This window comes from Nycticebus coucang, chromosome 3, assembly GCF_027406575.1.
Source record: "Nycticebus coucang isolate mNycCou1 chromosome 3, mNycCou1.pri, whole genome shotgun sequence".
In the NCBI taxonomy this organism is placed as follows: domain Eukaryota; kingdom Metazoa; phylum Chordata; class Mammalia; order Primates; family Lorisidae; genus Nycticebus; species Nycticebus coucang.
Window position 1 is genome coordinate 28,836,327 of NC_069782.1, and position 22,535 is coordinate 28,858,861.

Genomic DNA, 22,535 nt, shown 5'->3' on the forward strand with positions numbered 1-22,535 from the left:
GCCACAATGTCTGGCTATTTTTTTGGTTGCAGTTATCATTGTTGTTTGGCAGGCCTAGGCTGGATTCCAACCCGCCAGCTCCGGTATATGTGGCTGGTGCCCTAGCCGCTGAGCTATAGGCTCCTCATGGTGAACAGTGAGTGAGATAATGTGGGGGAAGAAATCCACATCATTTCTCTCCCACAATGACTTCTCAGTAAGTGTTAGCTATCAAGAGGGGTGATAGACACCAGCTGGCTAATTGATTAACATCTTTTTTATTAATGTAAAATTAGCCAAAGGGTAAAGCTATCATAAGACTACTTGGTAAAGCAATCCTCCCTCTATCTTTCAGAAAACCTAACAGGATTCACAGTTGGGTTTTTAGCTTGTAACAATCCATCCATCAATCATAAAAGAACTGCTCCAGGAAACCCAGAGGACAAAATTCTGCAGGAACAGCCCTGGAGACCCTAGAGCTTGGAGGTGAGGACATTATCCTTGTTCTAACCACAAGAAACCTTTTTCCGGTTTCTGTTCTCTGCTATTTTCCCAATGTAGAGATATTGTGAGATAAATTCCCATCTTCTCTCAGTATGTTCTTCTCCCCTGGTAGAACATCTCAGAACCGAATGCTGGGGAACCCTCTCCTCTGTTCACTGCTGGTCACCATGCGGTTTAATGTGGGGGTGGGGGATGACAGAGCCTGCAGGCGGGAGGAATTCCTCCACTGCTGCTCTCCGCAGCTGGTCCCGCTTGCTAGCTCTGCTTTAGTATTGTGAAAAGAGACCTTTGCATCCTTGCTCAGCAGAAGGCTCACACTTGGTAATCTCTCAGTGACCTCGTTAGTTCCCAAATGGCATTTGGCTGGCTGGAAAAATGAACACGTTGTACCCTCTCTGTGGGACTCATTATTTCCATTCTGGAGACTGTCGTTTATGAAACTCTGACTTTCTTTCATCGTGTATTTACACCAGGCAAAGCTAAGAATATTGTAATTGTCTGCGATGTTTTGAAAACACTTGTCACATACTGAAGCCAAATGCTCATTAACGTTAAGTGTTTTGAAGAACCGAGCTTTTGGTTCATTAACTGGACCCAAAATGGCATTACCCATCAGCTTCAAATTCTGATAATTGCTTATCACAGATTGCTGCCAATTTAGTAAGAGTGGAGCTGACGAATTCGTATGTTTGAACGTCATGCACATATGTGTAAAGGCTGGTGTGAATACCAGACCTGGAGTTAGGACACCTGGCCCCATATTTGCCACAGCGTGATTATGGGCAAATCAGCTTCCCTTTTGTGTCTCAGTTTCCTCACCTATAAAATAAAGGGCTTACATGAAATGATGATCAGTGTTCTTTTTCACCAAAATCCTATGGTGTCATCATTACCTAGTTTGGTCTCGAGTTGCATAATAAGCCCAGATTCATTTTAGAAAAGACATAAACACTGGGCCAAGCTGATCTATATGAAATATGGGTAAGGTTGTTGGTTTATTTCCCTTCTTCTCTGCATTTTTTTCTATATTAAGAGGGAAAGAAATGTTCCCTGTTGAGCTTGGAGGATAAGCTCTTAATCAAATGTTACATACCATCTGTTTGAGACAGTATTTGGTAAGTCAACTTAAGTAGCTATAATCACAGTGGAATCCAGAACTGTTTCCTGTTATCCTGTCTGTTTTCTGAAGCAGACAGGAGATAGTCTAGCTTCTTAAGCCTGCACAAAACAGTAATATTGCAAGGAAGAGAGATACTTGTTTTGAGGTTCATGCTTTGAAACTGCTTATTGAACTTGTCTTCCCTCTTCTTCCTAGATATTCACCCACTTATTTAGTCTGCGTCTCTGCCTCGCCCTCCTACAGTCCTCCCCCTCAACAGGGCTCACTGTCTTCCTCTCTATTTCATTCCTTGGCAAAATCCTTGCGGATTTCGACATACATGTTGATAATTCTTACCTTGGCATTAGAAGAGGGCAGGCCCAGAGATGTTGACAGTTGGCTGAAGGTCACATCACTGGCTCGGGCCAGAGCAGGATATATCGTCATGAGGATTAAGCAGACAATGTACATCACGTGCCTCATGGAGACGGGTCCACGAGGTCCTCCCCAGCAGGTTAAAATAAAGGGAATACTGAGCTCAGCCGGGCTGCCTGCCTCCTGCAGCTCTCAGCTCTGGGGATTTATTTCTCTCATTTAAAGACTATGAAAATAGCTTCAAAGCTGCCTTACGTTTCCTCCTGACATTAAACACATTTTCTTAAAGGGCACCTTTCTCTTCTGCTAGCTGGAAGACATCTAACATACCACCCCTTTCTATTTAAGAGGCTGGGGTCATCCCCTGGAACCGGCCATTTCTTGCAACGTGGGAAACGGTAACAGCTGAGCAAACAGTGGAGACCCTGTTGTGTTCACCAGTAGTCCACGTGCTGGGTTACTTGGGGGCAGCATCCCCACATGCCCACTGCCTTCCAGGGTATTAAGTGTCATGTAAACACAGCTCTTCAATTGCTGCCCGGTGAGTGTCTGTTGTCACGTGCCAGAAGCCAGTGCCACGGGCTATTTACTTAATGTGGAGACAAGAAACCACATCTTTCTGGAGCTCTTAAATCCTAATCCTGAATAGCAGTGGTGCTGCAGTGTCTGGAAATGGAAAAGAACATTGACGGGAGAACGTGTGGGGGACGTGACCTCTAGGGCTCACTTTGCACGCCTGGGTGCAACAGGGACGGGGAAGGGCTTAGGGTTTGGAGGCACAGATTAGCTCTCCGTGGTCAGAGGAAGGTCCTGGGGCTGGAGGGAGCCTGAGGTCTGGTCTTCTACCATGTTCTGTTGTATGCCTGGGCAGAACATCTATGTCAGAGACTGCTTGGAGGGCTGTGCCCATTCTACTTTAAAAACTGACTTTAAATGGCGAATGCTAGGCAGACATTGTTACATCATTGTAAAGAGGAGAGAAGCTAAATTTGTGGGTCTGGCCCAAGATCACCCTGCAAGGTCTTGTTTGAGGCAGAAATAATGTCTGAGTCTCAGCTCCTGATCCAGCTTTCCTTGCCTATGAAACATGAGAGCTAGGGTCTGGATCATGTTATATCTTTCTGTTCTTTAACTTGACCTTCCCACTGCTGGATCATAGCAGCTCCTTATCCCGACTTCCTGCTTTCTTTCCTTAGACTGGAGGGAGTTACCATACTCTGGGTCCTGATCTCTCCTTGGGGAGGGTAGGACCTAATGGCAATACTTGGATCATACCTCATGTGATTGCTCTATGAAGCAGAACTGGTCTGAAATATGTGATGTGTAAAAATGGAGTTGATTCAGACATAATTTAATGTCTCGGGGCAGGCAGCAAGAGATTAGTAGCTCCCAGACTTTGCAGTCAATGTATTCTCAGTTCAAACCCCAATTCTGCCTTCATTAGCTGTGTGGGCAAGTCTCCAAACCTCGCTGTACCACAATTTCTTGGTATTTAAAATGGGTGAAGAGAATTCCTTAAGATGAGATCATAAAGGGTATTCAGGTATTGCATAACCTTGTCCTCAAAGAGTTTGCATTCTGGTCAATCTTTAGATGGTTAATAACTCAAGTAAAGCTGGCAAGAACAATAGAAATAAAGTGGGCTGTTCTCTCCCTGTTTCTATCTCTCCCTTTCTCTCCTTTTCAGTATTGAGGAGACAGATTGAGGAGCCAGCCGACCCCCACCGCAACAGAATCTTAGATTATTATAAATAACTGGAATTCTCTCCCAAAGGTCAGAAAGAAATACAAATATCATTATTATTATTTTTTAAATTGTGTACTAGGAAAAAGTAGCTTAAAATTCAAAATAATTATCACATGCATATCAGGTAGAAAACATAGCAACTTTTTATTTCTACATCTACCAGAAAATAGAGCTTCCCTCCTAGGCTATGACGTTCCAAGTTCCTGTTTTTATACCAGTAGGTACAATGCCCTTTCTGCTTGGAATATGGGAAGTGATAGTGTGACTATCAACTATGTTGATGGACATATTAAATACCATTTGAGTATCAACATTTCTTCCTGACATACTAACCAGCGTATATTCATAAAGTGTTTAATAAGAGGAAGGAAGGAGATGTTCCCAATGTGCTGTCAACAGAACATGAACTTCAAATTCTATCTTTTGTTCATCTACTTATTCACTCATTCATGCGTGCATTTGCTCACTAATTCAACCAAGATGTATGTAATGCCCACTGTGTTCCAGGCCCTGTATTAAATGCTGAGCTTCAGACATAGATGTGACATCATAGCCATCTGCGATGAACTAAGAGTTTACACAAGATTCCTTAACTTCTCTTCCATGGATCCCTAGTGAATGTGAAGTTGGCCTTAGAGGATCTCGATAGCCCTTGAAATTAAATATAATCACTGGTCTGAATGTGTGTATACATATATATTTCTGGGAAAAGAGATCCATGCCTTTTATCAGATTATTAAAAGGATTGGGATAAAAAAAAGATTAAAGAAAAACTGGCCTAGGCTTGGCACCTGTAGCACAGTGGTTACAGCGTCAGCCACATACACCAAGGCTGGTGGATTTAAACGTGGCTGGGGCCAGCTAAAACAACAATGACAACTGCAACAAGAAAAAAATAGCCAGGTGTTGTGGTGGTGCCTATAGTCCCAGCTACTTGGGAGGCTGAGGCAAGAAAATTGCTTAAGCCCAAGAACTTGAGGTTGCTGTGAGCTGTGATGCCACGGCACTCTACCCAGGATGACCTAATGAGACTCTGTCTCAAAAACAAAAACAAAAAGAAAGAAAAGAAAGAAAGAAACTGGCCTAGTAGGGAAGAAAACCCGGCCCTGGTTCCAACAGACAGTCGTCAGCTCCTGGCTGGAACTCAAGTAAGAAGTTTAAGGAGTTCTCTGCTCTGACACTCCACCATCTCTGATTCTCTCTCTTCTCACTCCTGAGTTACTCTTTTCTTGTATACTCACTTTGAATTATGCATAAGAAACATTCTTCTTAGAACACACCTTCCTGCCAGGATACCTCAAAGGGTTTTGGATGGTCTTTTGCCTTTGGCCCAGGCACCATCTTGGCTCTAGTTACCCCAGGTTGGGGGAGGAAGAAAAGCTTGGGAATAGATCATGCCATTACTATGTAAGATCCCATCTAGACATCCTCCAGGGAGAGACTATAGGCAAAGATGTTTTCTGAGAAGTTAGCTGTTGGAATGACAGCCCCCTGTCATCAGGGGAAGATGGATTTTGAAGAGGAAATTGGACCAATCCATCTACCACACTTTCCATCCCCCTCTTAGGATAGGTTAGTGAGAGGAATAGTTGTGTTTAGGAATCCACCGTATGGCCATGGGACACAAGAGAGGTCACTGTCAACACATACTTAAAACCTGAAACTTTCACCTTATTAGTGTTAGCTCAACCCAACTAACTGGTATCAGTCATTGTGAAAAGCCCAGACATTAGAACAAAGGTTCTTTATTTCTGATCCACCATAAATTCTTACTCATCCCAAGTCAGGTGCCAAGGATCCAAAGACAAATAAGATTTTTAGCCTTTTCTTGCAGCGATCACGTAAGATAGGAGTTATATTGTTTGATATAAATAGTAAATGGCAATGGCAATGAGCTGGAAACCAGACGGCCGGGATTCTGGCACTGCCTCTGTAGCTGACTGGTTGTGTAAGGTTGGCTCCGTTATGTAAGTGCTCTGAACCATAGTTTACTTATTTTAAAATGAGGATAATAAAACCCACTCTGCTCGGCTCTATGATTGTCAGAAGGAGTAAATAAGATAATATATGTGAAAGTGCTTTACTGTAAATTTCAAAAGCAAAACAAGGATTGCAAAAATCATTGACTTAGTTTTGGGTATTATTGGCAGAACAGAACCATTCATTACCGGCGCCATGCTGGTTCCTATCATTAAATGCATTCTTTGTCCTCTCAAGGTCTTTGTGAATAAGTTTAAAAGAAATCTGATCACGTTGGAAACGCATGTATTTCAATGGTATGCTTTTGGTTTCAAAGAACATCTGATAAAAGCTTTAAAAGTTTAAAAGTACAAACTGAATATTAAAACACCAGTTAAAAGTTAATGAAGCAGGACCCATCAGGAAAGAAGCTGTTTTTCCTGTTTTACTGAGGGTGAGACAGTACCTCTGTCTTTTGTAAAAAGGAAGTTTCTAACTCTGAGTTATGCTAGAAATTTCCAAATGGATTGGTTGGTACAATGCCTGCATTTTTTTCCCCTAAATTCTCTATAGGACTTTTTGCCTATGGGCATCCAAAGTTCCAAAGCAATTATGATTTTAAATGATCTATTCACTCGGAGTCAAGCATGTGAACAAGAGTTCTTTTTCTGATTTTAATCTGGTAGGAAGATGACTATGAGTTGGTCTTTCAGGCAGACAAGTAGCAAGGGCTTTCTTTTGAGGTCTTTCAAGTTTCTGAATGTCTAGGGTACTGTCTGAGCCACTGAGGAATGAAACTGCTTGTATTCTAGAGATTACTGAGCCCTCTGTTTCCAGTCTCTTCGGTAGAAATATATGATTCCCGGAATAGGAACTGTGTTATATTCCTAAAATACTTATACTACTATGATGGATAGCAAGGAGGATGGCTAAGCCATACTGAGGCAGAATTCTGAACAGAAAATAGTTCTCCATGTTTCCTCTTTCTAGCTTCCAGAATCTTGTTGAGAATAGGTGCAATTTGCTGGTTTAGGTGTCTATATGTAACAACACTTAAAATAGTAACTTCACATTGGATTTTATAAATCCAATAAATGTTGAAAACAAATCTACCCAATTGGTGTACTCTCATCTAATGGGCACAACATAAGGACATATGACACATCTCCTGAGCGAGGGGCACAACTACAACAACTTACCTAACAAATGCAAACATTGTAACCTAATGGTTTGTACCCTTATATTAATCTGAAATAAAAAAAGAAAGAAAGAAAAGAAGTCTACCCACTGTAATGAGGATCATACCTAGTTTACTGATTATATTTTAAAAACAAGGAACTAGGAAACCTCGTGGTATTTATCATCAATTTCCTTTAACTAAGGAACTTGTAATAATGCTCACTTAGCGTTGTGGTGAGAGAAGCTTGGCTCTGGAGTCCAGCAGACCTGTTTGAATTTCTGTGCTACCATTAATTAGCTGTGACCTTGGTCTGGTTAATTCCTTTAAACCTCCATTTTGTCATCAGTCAAATGGGGATAATAATAGTACCGCCTGACAGAGGTGGTTATAAAGATTAAATGAGGGATAGAAGCCACAGTGCCTAGCAAAGTCCCTCGCATGGAAGATGGGGCCGGTGCCTGGGAGTGATGAATCATGGCTGGGGGAGCAGTGTTCCAGCAGGTTCAGGCTGCAGCCTTCTTACTATGCCCCAAATTCTCCTGGTCTCAGGGCTCGGTACTCAAGCAAGAGGTCTCTCCTTTTTCTTGCTTTATTAAGTCACTAAAGATGATCATTCTCTTTGTTTTTAAACCCTGAGAATGGCTGACTAATGAAGGTCTCTGTCTCCAGTTTGAGTTCGAGTTGGGCCCATGTATAATATGTCTACTCACTGCATGCAGGGTCTGTGTGATTCTGTATGCCCTAGTGATTAGTGGAGGAGGATTTAAATCCCTTTGGGCGGAAAGGAGTCCTTTTTTTTCACTGGGAATGCAAACTGAAAACAGATTCCCGGCCATCTCAGGGCTTGTGATGCATAACACCATTAAATAGCCTGGCAACAGAGGCTCCAGACATTATAGTTTAATCACTTCATGCCCAAAGCCATATGGCAGAAGGCAGCTTACTGCTGGGTACAGCCCCAGCTCCATTAAATGAATGCCTTTTGATTTAATCATCATTAGCATTACATAGACGCTGACTTTAAGTATGTATGGGCTTGAGGGAGGGGTGAAATCCAGAATGCTTTTTTTTTTTTTTTTTTAATGCTTTAACTTTGGAGGGAGGCTTCTGTCTCAGTTGGCATCTATCCAGCTCACCCAGAGTGCATGTGCTTTTTGGCATTAAGGATCATTTACTTCCTAAAAATATTGGGTACTTTTTGCAGGGTGCCAGAGAAGCAAGAAGGATGAAAGGATCTCAGAATCTCGCTGTGGACGCTGAAGTTTATGTGAGGCATGGGTAGTTTGACCAGGTAGAATGCTAAGGAGGGGATTGTTAATTATCCCAGGAAAACCTAACATGGATTGATAGAGCTCTGCTATAGGAAAAGCCTAATCCCAGTAACACAGTATCTTACTAGAACCTCTGAGCTAGGGAAAAGTAGGGCCCTCTTTCTAAGAATTAATGCCCGTTCTTTGCTGTAGTTCCAGAATTCTGCCAGTCTCCCCTAAGATTTCTCTTCCACCACTGTTGGTGTACTAAGGGTCTTTAGGCTTAGGTTACGCAATCGTAACTGCACCTTGTCCACTGGATCAGTGTTACAAATGTGTCAGTTCATCAGAATCCCAACCTGGAAGAGAGATAGATGCTAGTCCCTGAGAACGTGAATATAGCTTGAAAATTTAATATAGTTTATAATGTTGCCAGACAGTTCCTAAAAGGTCTTGTTCTCATTGAACCGTAAGTTCCTTGAGAATGTGGGCTGCTTTTTGTGTCCGTATCCACCACATCTGGCCAATGGTAGATCCAAACCACAGGTTTGTTGAATGAATGAAGGAGGCACCTGGAATGGGCTGGTGAAGGTGCTATATGGACACATTTGATGGAAGAAGGGGGTTGGGTGCAGGGAGGGGAGTGTAGAAGGAACAGAAATGGCTTGTCAGAAAGACAATGAGTACCAACAAAGGAACTCAGAGGTGTTAAGGGAAGCCTAGGAGAAGAGAAAGAAGCCAAATATTAGAATAAAGCTTTGGTAGAACAGAAAGTCATGACTAAAGCCTGAGAGACAGAGTTTCTATCTAAACAAAATGTAAAGCCTCTTCTTTCTGTTAAAGGAATTCTCCAATATCACTGACATTTCTTTCTGGTGTCAAAATGTTTTTGTCTCTGTTTCATAATAGTCCCTTTATTTCTATACTGTATTTTGAGCACATTTTTATCTTTTCAGAAAGACAGTGGGTGAGAAAAATGTTCTTTTGGCAGAAAACTACTCACCTGTTCTCATTTGTTCATTAAAAGCAGGATTTCCAAAGTGACATATCCAGGCCATCCCATGATAGATTTTCTTGAAAGCAAGTAGGCAAAAGAAGGTTTGAGGTGAATTCAGTCCTTGGGTTCTACAGGCTCTAATGTTCTTATAAATATTTCACTATATTCTAATAAAATCCCTCTGTTTTCTTAGGATGGATGATAGTATAAGTTTCCTCTTCACCTGTAGCAACGTCTCTGAAATCATAAGAGGAATTAAGCCTTGATACATTGATGGTTACTATTGAAGAGATAGTTTCAAAACCATCAATTACTTTCAGCTCCACCTTAAAGTATTAAGTGAAAGCCATCAGGTAAAGTTATAATTAGAGATTGAAAATGCTGACCCAGGAGCTCATAGGGTCTTTCAAAATACTCCCAGGAACTTGCTCAATTTCAAAGGGCTATTGGAAGAACATAATTAAAGTCAACAAAGAAAAAAACTCTGAGAATTTCAAGGGGAGAGAAAGGGTATCAGCTAGAAATCATCTTGATTGGAGGGTTGTCCCCAAAGCTCTCCTGTGAGACCTGCAATGAAAATTGCTACAATTTCAGGTTGAATGACATTTTGAGTTTCTTTCTGTACCAAATCTCATGAATGCAGAGTTAAGAAGCTTAATTCTACTGGGTGAAAGAGCAGAAAACTAGTGGCCATATGGGAATTAATTCTTAGAATGAAAAAGTAGAGAGCAGGGCCGAAGTACATGCCTATGAACTTGTAGAAAGTTTGCTACAACTTCATACCTGTGTGGTTTTCATTTCTGTCACCCTGAATGAGAGGCCTGTGATTTTCAGTGCATGAGGTCTGTAATTTAACACTCAGATGTTCAAGGAAGACCCACTCTGTACCAGGTACCATGATGGCAGGGGACACAGGCAAGCAAACAGGAAAGTGAGAAGAATGCAAGGTATTTGGGATCAGAGGAGAGGGGTAGGTAGCCTATGGAAGTGAAGAGATGGTTTTGTTTGGTAAGTGGCTACCTATTTGGTACACCAGAGGCGGTACTGACTAGTGAGGTCTTCCTCAACTGGGTGGTGAGGCTAAGCATAGTCAGCCTGAGGGCATTGTGGAGAAAGACAGCTTCCCTTCAGCTTTACTGTCTCTTTCTTCCAGTGGCACCCTATGGTGGAAACAGCAAAGAGCCAAAGAAAGCTTAAATGTGTAAGGACATGCACTGACAAAAGTGACGGTCGACAATTGGGTCTGTTTCAGTAAGACATTGGCACCTCCATATTGCAACACTGGAGGAAGGAAAAGCCAAAGCCAACACAGAGCTCTTGATATTCCCTGTGTAGTCAGTACCCAAGAGTTTACAGGAAGGCGCACCATCCAAATGAACTTGAATTAATGCACTTGGTCACATAGAGCCTTTACCTTCTCTGTGAGAGACCTGCATGTGCCTGGTTTCCTAATTCTTCACCTGGAGACCAAAGCAAGGATTAGTAGTGCTGCCTAGCAGATTGTGTCAGGAAGAACTTTCAGACTCAATAGGGGAAAAGAGTGTAGTGATCAACTAGTGATGTCTGCCAAGATTGTAGGAAGGGGTGGGGGCAGCACGTGTGTTATGTGGTTGCCAACCCTGGACTGGGGCATAGTCTCAGTAAGCTGTGTCAGCTGTTTAACCGTGATGTACAAAGCTAAAATTTATTCAGTTGTAACTTCTCTACCACAAGATACGCACTTTTGGTGGCATACAATGGGGATTTTCAAGACTTTATCAGCACTTTTAAAGGATGACTGACACATTTTGGTAGATATTAATAGTCTGGGGGTTAGACAGATATACTCCATGGTAGAACAGAAATGGTTTGTTTGGACTGTTCATATCCTGGAGGATGTATCTTTTAAGACCTTTAAATTTCCTGTGTTCTGGCTTGATACTCACCAAATATTCTTCTTGTTGCTAATTTGATTCCTTGTTTTCTGGAAAGGAAGAGTCCTGGCTAATGAATATCAATATCATTATCATTGTTACTGGAAACCATTCCTCCAATGAGGACAATAAAGTATCTACTTGATAATAAGCTGGCATTTTAGGGTTTATCCCAATTCTTTGTAAATGTAAGTTTTAAAGGGATTGATCATTCTTGGGAGTTCGGTTAATTACATTTTTCATTTGGTTACCCCTGCATGGAACTCCTAATTCCAAGAATACTCTTTACCTTAGAGCTCTAACTTCAACAATCATAGAAATCTGCCTTGCTTGTTTGTTGGTGTTGAAAATTGATCAGTGCTCCTACCATTGTTGATAACAAAGCCAGTCACTGATGTTATTTTGGTTTTTTTTTTTTTTGGCCGGTGCTGGGTTTGAACCTGCCACCTCCCGTGTATGGGGCTGGCGCCCTACTCCTTGAGCCGTAGGTGCTGCCCGTCACTTGTTCTTAAGGTTTCATGAGATTGTAGTTGGTGGCAAAAATGATTCAATTACATTGACAGTAACTTGTCCTTTTGATAACATATTGTTTAGTCATAAGCTTTTTTAAGTTAAAGATACGATTTCAGAAAGAGTCAGATTTGGGGCATGTCTAAATTTTGTATTTGGTAAATGTTCATGGCTGCTTAAAAACATTTATAATGAGTAAATGTCATTATTAATATTAGAAGTTAATTACCTATCTGTGTTTAGCAGCAGAGTAAATAAAAAGAAGTATAAGACCAATAGCTTCATTATCTGAAGTATATAATTTAACTATACTGGAAATTTAACTAGGGACATAAAGATAAAAAAAAATGTAAGGTAGCATGTATTTTTATTATAATACTTTGGGGAGCTGCTCATCCCAGGCTTGCAAGAGCCAATCGATAAAATGTCCTGAGTTTTGTGAGCTAGGTATTAAACATATACATTATTAAAAATTAAATTATGTCAACTTATAATTAAATAAGTTCTATTAATAGCAAAGGTAATGTACAGTCAAAATCATGATTTCCTAGTTGTGTTACTACTTCTTACTTTTATCTCTGGGCTTGAGGTGATTTACGTTTATTGTACCTGTGTGATAGAAATACTACGTAATGTTGTGCCGCTGTTCATTCTTCCACTGTGGTCAGTGCTATCATTATCAGTGGCTTGACATAGGCCATTGTGGGAGTATTTAAACCACAGAAACAGACTAACTCTACAAAGACAATTCCCCCCCTCCAACCCCCAGAGCCAGTTGTTAAATATTCAGCAGTGCACCATTGCATATAAATATCACAGACAAAGAACAGAGTCTCAGAATCATCACTGGTCAGAGAATAAGATCACCTGAGGTTTGGGGGGCAGAGAGATAGACTTTGAAGTTGGCTCTGAAACAAACTTGTTTTTATGTGGGTCAGGACCACCCTCGGGGATGTCTAGAACCAGGACAAATCACAGAATGCCCACATGTCCCTGAACATTTTTATGCAGGTGAAATCAGGTTGACGTGAATATTAAAAGCCTCTTCAGAGGTGAAATAAAGTAAACAGATAATAGTCAACCTGAGGGGTGTGTGTGTGTGTGTGTGTGTGTGTGTGTGTGTGTCTAAGGGACATAGGCAACTCTCCCCCACTCTAGCCAAGGGGTCATGAGATGATTGGATAACCTCAGGGATGTCCACAAAGAGTTAAAGGCCTGTGTTTCTCCTTCAGTCAGGAGTTGAAGCCCCAGGGATAAGGTGTTCCCTTTAATCTTGCCTTATAGCTGTAACAGATTTTTTAAATGACGGAAAAAAAAAAAAAAAAGATAGGCTAATAGAACGGATGTGTTTAGGAGGCTTCCTGGAGAGGTGGGGGGGCAGTCTTTGAACTAGCACCCTGGAACTCTGTTCTTTTCTACCCCAAATCATTGCAGACCTGTACATGCCTCCTGGGGAAAAAATAGTAACAATGTATTATGGTGTTTATAACATAGCAGAAGCAAAGCACAAAAATTTAAAATATTCTATTGGAATAAAAAATGGTTAGCATAGAGGCTGACCATAGTGGTTATTCTTGCAATCCTAGCACTCTGGCAGGCCAAGGCAGGAGGATCCCTTGAGCTCAGGAGTTCACGATTAGCCTAAGCAAAGAGAGATTTCCCATCTCTACTAAAAATAGAAAAATTAGCCGGGCACTGTGGAGGGCACCTGTAGTCCCAGGTACTTAGGAAGCTGAGGCAAGGAGGATCCCTTGAGCAGAGGAATTTGAGGTTGCTGTGACCTAGGCTGTTGCCACAGCCCTCCAGCCTGGGGCAACAGGGTGAGGCACTGTCTCAAAAAGAAAAAATTAACATGGTAAATGTCATGCTATGTATATGGTACTACAATGAAAAATATATACATTAAAAATAATCATCAATCATCTTTTCACTCTCAAAATAAATAAATAATAAATAAAACCAATCCTCCCAGGAGAGGACAGGAGCAGTTAATTTTTTTTTTTTTTTAACCAAGGTAAGATTTTCTTGAAGCAAAGAAAAAGAAACTTCAAAAATAAAGAAATAAACCCAATGCAATGTTAGTGGAAACAAGGTGATGGTGGCAAGTGTTAAAAGTAAAATATTAAAAGGCTTGAGCCTGGACAATTCCCTGGTCCCTGAGCAGCAGTCAGCTCAGGGAGGGGCATTCTGGGGCACAGGAGTCGGCAAAGGAAGAGAAAATTCCTGGGACACACACAGGGTCCCATGCCTCCTGTGAGGCTGGGGCTGGAGTCAGGTGAGGAGAGGCTGTTGGCCGCATGAGGTGCTTACTGGAAGGATACAGATACTGTATTTCACTAATGCCGAACCAGCAAAACCAAAACCAATTGCGTCTTACAATTGATGGTGTCCAAGTCACCACTGGCCAGTTGTCAGTCATGACCACGTTATTGTTGGGAATGTGGAAACCTGGGCTTGGATGCTCACCTTGTGGTCCCACATTTCTTAAATAAAAGTGTATTTATCGGTTGTAAATTTAACATAAAAAATGAAAATTTCTGATATGGAAGCATGTTGTCATAATTTAACTGGTGGGTTTTTTTCCTTCTTCTTGACATATTAAATGATGATGTGTCTCATGATCAGCAGCATCTTGGATCAGTGAAATACAGGGTAATTTGCCATATACTGTACGTACTGAAATTAACTGTTTATAAATTTGTGTTCCATTTTTACACAGTTTGGGGTCTTCTCATCTAGTACTTCTGCTGAACCAGAAATGTATGAGTTGGGTTGATCAAAATAATCACTCAGAGGTCACTGTTCTGCATTTAGAACCGGCCAAAAGTCTACTACATTTGTTTGTTCATTTATAGTAATGTGTGTCCAAATAGGAACTATTTTGCTTTGGTACTGATGGATACTAAAGATGATAATTATAGGTAGATAAGTGAATTTTGGGATTCTTTTCTTTAGCACTAAAGAGCTGCGTTATCCTCTCTCATCTGTCCTCTCTGCAGTAGTGAACTGCCAGTTAGGATGCCAGACCAGTGTCCTCCTACGTGGGTGACCAACAGTGGTCACCTTCATTTGGTAGTTGCTCCAAAATGACCCTGGAAGCAGAGGGAATGACAGACATAAAGGTGTAGTGAAACCCATGTCTGGGAGGTCATGGGTAGATTACTCATCTGAAGTAGATGGGGTTGGTGTGGGAGAAGAGTCAGAGGGAAGATGACGAGTTAGTCTGGTACTTTGTGTGAGGACAGGTCACAATGTACGCTGTGCACACTGACATTGACACACAAATCAGTGTCTGGTGAATCTTTTGTTAATTGGAATAAGCCAGCTAACAAGGGAATAGGAAGCTGCCAGGCAGTGATACAAAATTCTTGGTAACCTTCATCAAAAATAATGGCTTCTTTTGCAGATGCACAGTTGTAGAGCATAATGCATTTCACAGCCGGAGGCCTGTTTTATTTTTCAAATGAAATTAAAGAGAGGGAGGTAGAAAACGTACTCTGTGATAGCACAGCAGAGGCAAGGGTAGAAAGAAGAGGATTCAGTTCATTTGTTTCCCTTTCATTAGGCCCTTGAAAAAATATAGATTAAGGATTTAATTGCACTGTTGGCTTCTATCTCTAAAAAAGCTGAATTGGTAATTGTATTAACTTGTTACTATCCTTTGCTCTTTGGGATAATATAATTTTAACGATTGCTTCCTAATTATAGGATTTTCATTGTTCGGAAAATCCCATTCAGCACATGTGTTGTTCCATTTTCAATTTTATGGAGCACCATGAAAAAGGGGTCCACGTCTTTGAAAGACCCAAGCTGAGTTGAAACTGCGACTCGCCCAGAGCCATTACCCACTGTGACAAGCTGGGTGCTACTATGATTTTTATCCTCCAGTGACGGATATTACTGTTGGCAAAGACCATGTGCTCTGTTGCTTGCTGGAGTCGGGAGGCACTGCCCAAGTGAGGAATAATCGCATCAAGATGATGGTGGTTTTTATTGCGGGGTGGTAATAAAAGAAGTAATGACAGTCGTTAAAATCATATTTCACATGGCTGTGGGCCTTCAGACCACAGTTAGCTCAGGAAGTGTCAAGGACGTGTCACTCCTGAAAGCTATCTGGAAGGGATTGCCCATCTTCCCTAGTTCTTTCCAAAGAGAAAGGTCTGCCTTTGAGAGCTGCAGGGTCAGCAGAAGGTGGTGAGAGGCCTGGGCTCTTCCAGGCTCATTGGTGCTGTAGATGTTTCTCAAAGATCTTCTTACATGAGAATCGTGAAAATCAAAGAAGACTTACACAAAACCGAGCTCACTCACAGAAAGGTAGTAGAAAAATACTCGTATCCTTGGGATGTTCCACTTCAATGTAGCAAACACAAATTGTGCATTAGCTGAATTGCATACACAGTGCGTACACAGTGCTGAAAGCTATGAAGGATTTGGAGAACAGGACAGTTACTGCTCTAGGAGACCCACCCTCTGGGCGAGGGGATCTATGTACAAGGAACTCTACACTGCAAGGCAATATCTGCTCTTATGTATGTGTTATAGGAGAAGCAGATGGGTAAACAGGGGTATAAATTGGTTCAGACTAGGAGGATTTGAAAAGATACACTGGGTTACGGGGGAAAATACATCAGTGGAACTTTTCTGTAAATTTCTCCAAGGTAACCTTGAACAAGTCATTTAATCCCTCCTTTGTCCAATTCGTCATTTGCGAAAGAGGAACCTATCTTGAAGATTATTGATAAGGCAAAGAACCACTCAATCCATCCCCTTGAAAGTCATTATTATCCTGAAAACTGTGACTGATACCATCACTGTGATATTTGATGTATCTGAACTTAGAACTGGGACCACTTGGGACTTTTTTTTTTTTCATGAAAAGGGTTACACCATTCCTGGAGATACTGCAATACCAGGTGGATGCGTGGAGTGGACGGAGCAAGCTCCTATTCCAACTCCCTGCTCCAAAAATCCATTTAATATATTGTCCTCGGATAGAGGACGTATCAGATATTAAACTGATAAGAACAGATACTACACTTGATCTTAGCCAAAAGGCCGAGAAGCGATCCCACCACTTGGGACTTTTAAACTATTAGCAAATTATTCAGCTTTTATGTTAGCTTCTGGGAGCTGCTGTAACAAATTACTTTGTCTGGAAATGATAGACTATAAACTAATAAATAAGTTCTCTGTTTGTTCCAAGAAATTCAAGCTAATCAATTTAACTCAAACAACAGTCTGCTCATCTATCAAGTTTAATCAGCAAGACTTACTTTAAGACCCTCACCTTGCTTAGTACACCACAGACTAGGATTACATTATAATCTTAGCTCAATTTCAGATAATTTCCTCCTTGAAAGAGCCTCTGGAAGTCACTTGAACCCAGATCCCAAAATCCAGTAAATGTCCACTCCTGACTTCCTTCTTTCTGAGATACTACTAAGACTTTGTCAAGGTGGGATTGCCCTTATTCAACTTCCTGGTAAGGTCTTAAAGTAAGTATTTGGTGGGGGGAGCTTAATAATCCTTATTTTACAAATAAGCAGAGACAAGCCCAGCGTTTCAGTAATTTGTCCAAGTTCACCACTCTAATTAAGGGGTGGAGCAAGGATTCCAGTCCAGGACTGCCTTACCCTATCCCACATCCCTGATGGCTCCACTACTGTGCCTTTCAGTTCGAGTGAAAGTCCAGTGTCTTCAGTTTTATCCCTGGATTTATTTGGCTTTCTAAGATTAAAAGAAAGTCCAAACAATGGTTGTCTTAGTCTCTTTCTGGTGCAATAGCAAAATACCTTAGGCTGGATACTTTATTAACAACAATATTTATTGTTTATGGTTCTAGAGACTGATCAGTCCAAGAACAACACAGCAGCGGGGGAGTGTGGAGAGGTCCTGCTTCTCAGAGATGGCTTCTTCAGGTGTCCTCACATGGCAGAAGGACAAAAAGAACCAAACAGATGCCATCAAGCCCTTTTATAAGGGCACTAATCCCATTCGTGGGGATGGACCCCTCATAATTTAATTACCTCCTCAATGCCCCACCTCTTAATACCATTGAGTTGAGAATTAAGTTCCAAGATAAATTTTGGAGGGGACACAAACATTCAAACCATAGAAAAGGTCCACTTTACAATTCTGGAAAAGGCAATTGCCATGGGCTTTTGTATGTTTGACTAGCCATGGAAATTTAACACCCATTCAGAAAAAAATCCCTTGCCAATCCCTTCTTCTTTCTCTCAACAAGTCAAGCAAGGACTAGGAAAACCAAGCCTAGAACTGGTGTGCCTTTTAAACAGTTAGTAAATTTTGCAGCTTGTATATTAGTTTCTGGGACTTGCTGTAGCAAATTACCTTAAAGCTAAAACAACAGAAATTTACTCTCTCAAAGTTCTGAAGGCCACAAGTTCAAAACCAAGGTCTTGCCAGAGTCTTATTCCCTCTGAAGGTTTGGAGAGAGAATTTATCCCGCACTTTTCTCCTGGCTTCTGGTGGCTCTGGGCGACCCTTGGTATTTCTTGGTTTGGGACTTCCTAACTCCAACCTCGGCCTCAATCTTCATGTGGCTTTTTTTTTTGCATCTCTTTCTCCTAAGGACACTTGACATTGGATATAAGACCCACCTTAATCTAAGATGATCTCATCTTGAGACCCCTATCTTAATTACATCTGCAAAGACCTATATTCAAAATAAGATTGCCATGGCATCATAGCTCACAGCAACCTCAAATCTTGGGGTGATCCTCTTGCCTCAGCCTCCCAAGTTGGGACTATAGGCACATGTTTTTTTTCTTTGTTACCTTCACATTGATAATATGTCAGACTAATTTTTGAACAGTAGAGTTTAACCAGAATTAACCAGAATTTGTAAAATCTTCTTGACTCTTTTCAAATACATTTTACATTTGACCCAGTATGTGTATCACTGAAATAAAAGTTTCACAAAAACAAGATTTTTTTTTTTTTTTTGTAGAGACAGAGTCTCACTTTATGGCCCTCGGTAGAGTGCCGTGGCCTCACACAGCTCACAGCAACCTCCAACTCCTGGGCTTAAGGGATTCTCTTGCCTCAGCCTCCCGAGTAGCTGGGACTACAGGCACCCGCCACAACGCCCGGCTATTTTTTGGTTGCAGTTCGGCTGGGGCCGGGTTTGAACCCGCCACCCTCGGTACATGGGGCCGGCGCCCTACCGACTGAGCCACAGGCGCCACCCAAAAACAAGATTTACTCTTTGAACCATGATCCATTCTGATGTTTTCTATTCTGTTGTATTTCATTAGTGATCTAAATTGATTTCAAAACTTACTAATGGACACCCACAGTTTATTAAATAGCATCAATCACTCCTCACTTTCTGCCCCAACACACAGACATATACTAACAAGATTTCATGATGAGTGATATTCTTGCATTTTTTTGCAGTAAATATTGAGACATAATTACTTTCAGACTACTTTGGTAGGAACAATATTTCTGGGGGCTTTAAAGACATGGTTTAGTAGTTGGGAAAACCACATTAGATGACGTTCTGTAAGAGTTAATATTGTTAGAATACATTTTTAAATATGTTATTGTCCTTAAAATATTAATAAATAATACTTTGCATCCCTTCCCTTTCCTCTGAAGACCAACATCTGCTCCTTTTTTTCCATAGACTGATTTTTGCAACAGCCCTATAGTAGCTGAAGCTTGCTGGTGGCTTTGGGTTGCCATGACACTGACCCTTGCTCTTCCTCTCTCTATGTGATCTTATCATTCTGGAGCTCCCCACGTGTCCAGTCACTCAATTTCTGTGACTCTGTGATTGATGCCGCATCGTCAGCTGCATGTGTCTGGTCCAGTTGGCAGTGACCTGACTGAGTGGGGTCACCTAGTCACCATGGCTGCCCATCTGTAGTTTCTCTAAAAGAGAGGGGTTCCTGAAGTTGATAACGCACTGAAATTGGGGAAATGGGAGAATATTTTTAATAAGAAGGTGATCTATAAAGGTCTAGGAAGGGTGTAAGAAAACCACAAGAAACCATAAGGGATAGTAGTACAGTATCCTTGGGTTAGTAATCACTGGGGCCTCAGCACCACTCCTAGACCCAAAGGGGCAGTTGCCAGAGCTTAGGGAAACAGAGAGCTGAGTGGAGAGGCTGCTGGGCAGGAGCCGTGGCCTTTGGTGAAGGGACACGGCCCAAGCTGGGGTGCAGAGGAATCCAGAGGAACATTTGCAAAGTATCCCAGTGAATAGGAAGTGAGGACAAGAGGGAAATGATTGACATCTCAACATCATGGGTAAATCTAGAAAGCTTTCTAGAGGAACTAGCATCTTTGGTTTCATGATATTGCTGGTATAGTCTTAGGGAGTCTCCATGTGCCCAGCACTCTTCTAAATGTGTTATGTGTTTTAACTCATGAAATCCTCTGAGGAGGACAGTGCTGTCATCCTCACTTTTTTTGTGAGGGTGAAGGGGTGCTTTTATTGAAGTCTATGTAACATATATTCAGAAAAGTGCACATGTAAGTGACAACTCAATACATCTTCACAAAAGCAACACACTCAGGCCACCACCTCATACATCAAGAAATATGGAACTGGAAAAAACCCCGTATAGCTAAGGCAGTTCTCTGTAATAAAAATAAAGCTGGGGGCATCAGCATACCAGATTTTAGTCTGTACTACAAAGCCATAGTGCTCAAGACAGCATGGTACTGGCACAAAAAACAGAGACATAGACACTTGGAATCGAATGGAAAACCAAGAAATGAAACTAACATCTTACAACCACCTAATCTTTGATAAACCAAACAAGAACATACCCTGGGGGAAAGACTCCCTATTCAATAAATGGTGTTGGGAGAACTGGATGTTTACATGTAAAAGACTGAAACTGGACCCACACCTTTCCCCACTCACAAAAATTGATTCAAGATGGATAAAGGACTTAAACTTAAGGCATGAAACAATAAAAACCCTCCAAGAAAGCATAGGAAAAACACTGGAAGATATTGGCCTGGGGAAAGACTTCATGAAGAAGACTGCCATGGCAATTGCAACAACAACAAAAATAAACAAATGGGACTTCATTAAACTGAAAAGCTTCTGTACAGCTAAGGAGACAATAACCAAAGCAAAGAGACAACCTACACAATGGGAAAGGATATTTGCATATTTTCAATCAGACAAAAGCTTGATAACTAGGATCTATAGAGAACTCAAATTAATCCACATGAAAAAAGCCAACAATCCCTTATATCAATGGGCAAGAGACATGAATAGAACTTTCTCTAAAGAGGACAGACGAATGGCTAACAAACACATGAAAAAATGTTCATCATCTCTATATATTAGAGAAATGCAAATCAAAACAACCCTGAGATATCATCTAACCCCAGTGAGAATGGCCCACATCACAAAATCTCAAAACTGCAGATGCTGGCGTGGATGTGGAGAGAAGGGAACACTTTTACACTGCTGGTGGGACTGCAAACTAGTACAACCTTTCTGGAAGGAAGTATGGAGAATCCTCAAAGCACTCAAGCTAGACCTCCCATTTGATCCTGCAATCCCATTACTGGGCATCTACCCAGAAGGAAAGAAATCCTTTTATCATAAGGACACTTGTACTAGACTGTTTATTGCAGCTCAATTTACAGTCGCCAAAATGTGGAAACAGCCTAAATGCCCACCAACCCAGGAATGGATTAACAAGCTGTGGTATATGTATACCATGGAATACTATTCAGCCATTAAAAAAAATGGAGACTTTACATCCTTCGTATTAACCTGGATGGACGTGGAAGATATTATTCTTAGTAAAGCATCACAAGAATGGAGAAGCATGAATCCTATGTACTCAATTTTGATATGAGGACAATTAATGACAATTATGGTTATGGGGGGGGAAACAGAAAGAGGGAAGGAGGGAGGTGGGTGGGGCCTTGGTGTGTGTCACACTTTATGGGGGCAAGACATGATTGCAAGAGGGACTTTACCTAACAATTGCAATCAGTGTAACCTGGCTTATTGTACCCTCAATGAATCCCCAACAATAAAAAAAAAAAAAAAAAAAAAAAGAAATTGGATATCACCAGTCCCCAGAAGACCCTTTGTAGATTCTATCGCCCTCTGTGGTAACCACTATTCTGATTTCCAACACCAATGGTAATTTTTGTCTGTTTTTGAACTTTACATATTGACATCATATGGCGCTAATTCTTTTGTGTGTGACTTCTCTGCTCAACAATATGTTTGTAGCAACAACCTAATTTTTTTAAATGGTAGTGAATATATACATATAATGCAAAATTTACCATCTTATTCATTTTTTTCAGGTTTTTGGCTGGGGCCAGGTTTGAACTCACCACCTCTGGTATATGGGACCAACGCTCTACTCCTTGAGCCACAGGTGCTACCCCCATCTTACTCATTTTTAAGTCTATATTTTGGTCACATTGCATGGCATATACAGCCATCACCAGTATCCATTGCCGGAACTTTCTCAACATCCCAAACGGAAACTCTACACTCATTTCTTTTTGTGGGGGGATTCTTCCGGTAGAGACCGGAAAACCTGATAGACGAATTCTACAAGAGCTGTAACACAAGATCTGTAACACTAGCTGTAACTCTGTACTCATTAAACAATAACTCCCCTTTCTGGCCATTGCTTCTCCAGCCCCTGCTATTCTCTACTCGGCTTTCTGTCTCTGTGAACGTGATCATCCTAGGTATGTCGAATCATGCCATATTGGTCCTTTGGTGTCTGACTTATTCACTTAGCATAATGCTCCCCAGGTTCATTATCATCATCATTTTTTTTTTTTTTTGAGACAGAGTCTCACTTTGCCTCCCTAGGCAGAGTGCTGTGGCGTCACAGCTCACAACAACCTCCAACTCTTGGGCTTAGGCGATTTTCTTGCCTCCACCTCCCAAGTAGCTGGGACTACAGGCACCTGCCACAATGCCTGCCTATTTTTTGTTGCAATTTGTCTGGGGCCAGGTTTGAACCCGCCACCCTTGGTATATGGAGCTGGCGC

At 41.3% G+C, this 22,535-nt stretch overlaps 1 long non-coding RNA gene and 2 other non-coding genes across 3 annotated transcripts; 1 reads left to right on the forward strand and 2 right to left on the reverse strand.

Annotated features, from left to right (window-relative positions):
- Positions 1–340: 340 nt before the first annotated feature.
- Positions 341–22,204, forward strand: LOC128582031 (uncharacterized). Its single transcript, XR_008378968.1, has 3 exons — positions 341–465; positions 2,306–2,498; positions 21,831–22,204. It is a non-coding gene; the product is annotated as an uncharacterized LOC128582031 (long non-coding RNA).
- Positions 16,390–16,580, reverse strand: LOC128582885 (U2 spliceosomal RNA). Its single transcript, XR_008379306.1, has one exon. It is a non-coding gene; the product is annotated as a U2 spliceosomal RNA (small nuclear RNA).
- Positions 22,041–22,103, reverse strand: LOC128582825 (U7 small nuclear RNA). Its single transcript, XR_008379255.1, has one exon. It is a non-coding gene; the product is annotated as a U7 small nuclear RNA (small nuclear RNA).
- Positions 22,205–22,535: the final 331 nt, after the last annotated feature.